The following is a 5,480-nucleotide window of genomic DNA, read 5'->3' on the forward strand; positions in this document are numbered from 1 at the left end:
GATCCAGTCTTTGTAGATCATTTAATTTCTGGGCTTTCTCAAGGGTTTCAGGTCGGCGTTCTTTCATCACTATTTTCTTCTTTCATTACAAAATACTTGCAGTCTGCTTCAGCTGAACCTGAAGTTGTCTCCTGCCTTCTTGAAAAAGACTTGCTTTTCGAGTTAATTCTATGGGCATAGCCACACGTAAATATTCATGAAAAAAGCATCTGATATTAGACATGTCTTCTCCCCATTCCAACAGCTTTGTTAGTTTTAACAAATGTATCTCTCTAGAACCTTTATCTTTGTACCATGCTTCAGTCGACAATGCTATACAGTTAATCAAGCTGGCAGGATATGGAGCATTGCTAACTACTTACTGACGTGTTCAAAATCATGCCTATTCATCCCTCCGACTGGCCGTTGTTTGGCATCAAATGGGAATCTAAATTCTATTTCGCAGTGAGAGTATCTGTAGGAGTAGTTCGCACATGTTCAATTGCCTTTCTGAGGCTTTGTGTTGGATCCTCTTGAATGTAAGCAAGTTCCCAATCGTGCTACACCTGCTCGACGATTTTCTGCTAACTGACTTTCCTTCTTTGCGTAGCACGGTGCTCAACACGCTTAAAAGAGTGTTTTGCGAATTGGGTTTTCCGCTCTCTAAAGAGAAAACTATGGGTCCCGCTACGTCTCTAGAAGTCCTCTGTATTATTCTTGACACTATCAAGATGCAAGCCATATTTCCTGATGAGAGACTAAATAGAATTAGGTCAGTTGCAGAGCCATTTTTTTCTTCAAGAACAGTTACCAAACACGACATGCTCTCCCTTCTTGGCCATCTTAATTTTGCAATGAGAATTATTCCCCAAAGTCGATCTTTCATTTTTCGCTTGTTGACTTTGGCAGGCAGAATTTCAAGCATTACCAATCATATTAAAAAATAGGCAGAGTGAATCATTTAAATATTTGTAATTTTGAATTCTTAAAGGTCCAGTGTGTAATATTTAGGATGATCTATTGACAGAAATGTAATATAATATACATAACTATATTTTCAGTGGTGTATAAAGACACTACATAATAAATTATGTTTTAATTATCTCATAATGAGCCATTTCTAACTATATACACCACAGGTCCCATTTTCCCAGATGGAAGGCACGGATGCAGGACAAATGTTTTCAAAGCAACAGCAAAGTTGCTTATTTTCTGCTGGACAGGTAATTTAGTCAAGTAAGTGAAGAATGTTGTTTAATAGCTTTAGCTACCAAAATGGCCATTATCACCAAGAGAAATAACGTCATTGTCATGAGCCAGGTTTGATTACTCATGTTTTTTGGGTGTTTTTTCTCCTCTATCGTTCATCTTTCATTGATTTCAGCTGTTCCGTTATCTCTGGCATTCGCGCTCTCGTGCACGCACCGGTTCTGTGTCTTCGCGCTGATTGCGCTGCCTACTTCTCCCTGTTCTTTGTTCTTCTCTGTGTCTGGGAATTGTTGTATGTGAGTGTTACATGATCCTAGCTCTTGTGCTTGATGAGATTTATGTGTGTGTTAGCAGCTATTATTCTGAGTCTGAGTCCCAGACCCAGTCCCAGCCCAGAACCCGACCTTATTTCCTGCTGTCCAGTTCAGTCGTACAGAGCTACCTGTCTACTGGCGTGGTTGCCTTTATCTGCCAGCCTGAACCATCCCCATTGGTCTACGCTTCTCTACAGTGGGACTACTGTCGAGGATCTGCAACTCGGGAAGCTACTGTTTATTCCTTTGTTCTCCAGCTGCAGCGTGTTTGCTACATAGCACCTGGCAGTCTGTTTTTGTTTGTATATTGGGACTACAATAAACTTTGTGAACTACTTTCGCCTCTGGGTCATCTAGGGTCACCTGACAGTCGTTCCCTTGTCAATGTTGAAAAATATATAATTGGATTGTAATTTCATGTAACACGACCGCGTGCCTATTAAGCATCTAAGCATCCATATTTCAGGATAAACATTTGAAACTGAAATGAGTTAACTGTAAATATTGTCTTACAATTTTTTCTTATACATATTTTTGTTGAATAAACAAGATCTAATTGAACTAGAATTAATGAATTTGATTCACGCATATGCATCACAAAAAAACAAGTGCTTTTATTACTTAACAGGTCTTTTTCTAAACAGATAAATTGCCATATGTATCTTTCTAACAGTTAATTGTAAAGCATTATCTATTGTGAAGAGTCAATTCATTATGATTACATTGTTATTTCATGCTTCCTATAAAAATAATCTTCATTACTGCTCTACACATTGGTGTACATCACCTCTTCATAGAATGCAATAGTCAGACTAACATCGCAAGTTCATCATAATTTTTTTTTCAACGGGAAGAAATTGATTGCAACAACATCGACTCGAGGAACCATCAAGACTTTCTCCTGAGACTACATCCAGACACTCTAAAGAAAAAAGATTTTAGAAATTGCAATATTAAACATTTCCACATATATAGCTTACTCTGTCTTGTTTAATTGCCTTAACTACAATGCAAATTTGTTTTAATTGATGAAAAATACACTGTAAAAAGTTCACTCGACTTGACTTTTAGAGTTATCTTATTGCTTTGACTTAGTTAAGTTGTATTTACTTAACTTTATAAATATTTAAACTTAAAAAAAGATTAGTTTACAATTAAATAGTTGACCTAACTACTTATTTCAAGTAACCTGGACTTACAAAGTTTAGTTGAAGTAGGTGAACTAACATTTTTCAGTTGTCTATACTAAAATTCAAGTTCATTCTCGGGTCGGCGGTCACGCCGGCGTGATCACCGCGTTTTTTTTCTAACCAGTGTGAAAGAGACTCAAAATACTCTGTCAATGTTGCACATACAATTAAGAGTTATACACCATTTTAATCTGTGGAATATCTTCTTTTATTTGTGTACACTCAGAGTAACAACAAAATGTTGTGCTTTTTGTAAAATAAAGAAAACTAACATGATGCGTGATCTCTCGTCTCCCTCTGAACGAAGTCCAATCTGATAGTTCTCAGAAAATGAACTGTAACTTAGTGAATACTAATGACAAAAAAATTAAGACTTATGTCTAAAAAAACGTTGAAATGTCAGGTTTTAAATCGTGTAAGTCAAATCAAAAACAAACATTCTGTGTTTATGTAATCTGTATGAAAAGAGAGCCATGTCAGAAATCCGTGATTCAGCTCATTATCCGCTAATGCGGCCACGCCCACGGAGCCAGCGCTATTCAGACGCAAATTCTGAGTCAATGCATGCATTCATCGTCTCAATCGTGTATTTATTGTCTTGAAAAGTGTTTTGAATAGCCATAGTTGGCGATCTCTGGCCTCTGTTAGTTCAGTTATTTCCTGGATTGCCCATTCTTCTTTAGTGCTCAGGCATTTGTGGACTAAAGGTGTACAGAGTGCCCTCCGGCTGCAAGTATGAATTGAAAACACAGTATCCAGCACTCATAGTAATGACAATAAATCCTGAATAAATATTACTCCTCTGTATAGAAAATTGACAAACATATGAGAATCCATCAGTATTTCTCCAAATGTGCATGCTTTTAAGCTGAAAGCCTATATGAAATGCCATAGAGGTAACATAATTGTTCAGACACTTTGCATCACAGAAATAGATTATATTTTAAAGAATATAATAAATACCATTATTTTAAATTGTCATAATATTTCACAGTACTGCTGTTTTTTCTGTATGTTTGATTTACATTATGATGAGCTTGAGACATGATCAACAGAGGGTTTTTTCACAGCCTATCTGACTGAAAGGCCTCATTATTTATGCAGCTCATTAGAGCTCTTTATGCAATTCTTTTGTCTTCTCAGGTGAGAATCATCCATTATTCATGATTATTCACGCCTCCATGCATACTGTGTTTCTTGACCAAAGATGTTTTAGAAAATTTAAATATCTCTATTGTTTTATATGAACAAGCAGGCAGCATAATTTTTACCTCATTTTGAAGCAAAAACTCTAGTCTACAACCTCAAATACCCAGAAGTCTTGTGAACAAAGATTTAATATTTGTTGGCTTTATTTCAGTGACTTAAGTTTTTTGTTTTTTCAATAACCACGCATAAACGTTATTCCTTCAAAAACACAAACATATACATACATGTTCCTCACATATTATTGTAGCCTAGTTTGTGCTGAATACAGTGTAATGGCACTTTTTCCATTAATATGTTTATGAACAACTGAAAAAAGCACAAATGTCAGGGCATGTCAAAACTTCACCAAGGCCCCAAAAATCCTCAGACCCCTGAGGGTTAATCATATAGGCAATTTCAGATACTAGCAACAGAAAGCTAGTTTTGAAAGCAGATGACCCCATCCTCAGTGGCTCCTTGACTGATTTTTAATTTTTTGTCTGGAGCCCTGTTCAGGGCTTAAGGGGTTAATGTAATTAACACTTTAAATCAACAGCCCTAATTAAAACACAATGGAATGTTACATTCATGTTTTTGACATGCATTAATTCATCTTTTTCTGCAAAACACATAATGCTCTATATGATTAGAAAAATTGTGAGTTGGTGAAATTAGCTAACCTGCAGCACATTCACAAGGTTTTAGTTCAATTCTACAAGCTTACAACAATTAAACAAGTTGTTAAATTGATCAACTACAAAGCTAAAAGTTATAAATGGGGTTTTATATACATAGGTGTATATGGAAAATACATAATTGACAAATGTATGATCCAAGGACACAGGCAAACAACATGAAAGACTGGAACTGGGAACAAGAATACAGGTGCTCAGAAATGCAGCAGTAACAACACAACCAAGACTATACAAAAGCAAACGAAGATCACAGCTTAAATAGACAAAGACAAACAAGCTAATGAACCACAGGTGGAAACAATCAGGCATGATGAGTCCAGGAAGAGTTATTGGAAATGTAGTTCATGTGTGAATGTCAGTGAACAAGAGGGAAGTGCCCTCTGCTGGACAACCAACTCTGGTCTTTATTAAATGTTAACATTTATTTTTCATATTATCAGGAAACATTCCCAATCTTTTATAGTGTCAGCTGTTTTGTATAAATTTGTTCAATGTCTAGATTTTTCACATAATGCATTGTGAGTTTGACAACCTTGAGACTGTTTCCATGGTGTCAGGGTTTGTGTGAGGGTTGCGGTGAGATGCCAGCCTCTGCTACACAAAGAAATAAGGGACGGATGTCAGACCTGTGTTAATTTTGTACATGGTGAACCTCAGGTGTGTATAAAGAGAGCTTACCTATTTCATTCACTCTTTTGCATTAAAAAAAAAAAAAAAAAAAAAAACTCAGTATTTAAATATTCCTAAATATTCAGGGATTTTTCTGAGCTTTAATAGTCATTTTTAGGAAAACCGTAAGTCGGATCAGTTTGAAAAGATATAGCAACTAACTTCCGAACAGTCCGAAGGTCTGAGCTGAGTTTGGAGTTTGTAGAGTTAAAGCTCTAGGAGGAGTAGCAGTCAAC

Source organism: Megalobrama amblycephala, unplaced genomic scaffold, assembly GCF_018812025.1.
Source record: "Megalobrama amblycephala isolate DHTTF-2021 unplaced genomic scaffold, ASM1881202v1 scaffold465, whole genome shotgun sequence".
Lineage (NCBI taxonomy): Eukaryota > Metazoa > Chordata > Actinopteri > Cypriniformes > Xenocyprididae > Megalobrama > Megalobrama amblycephala.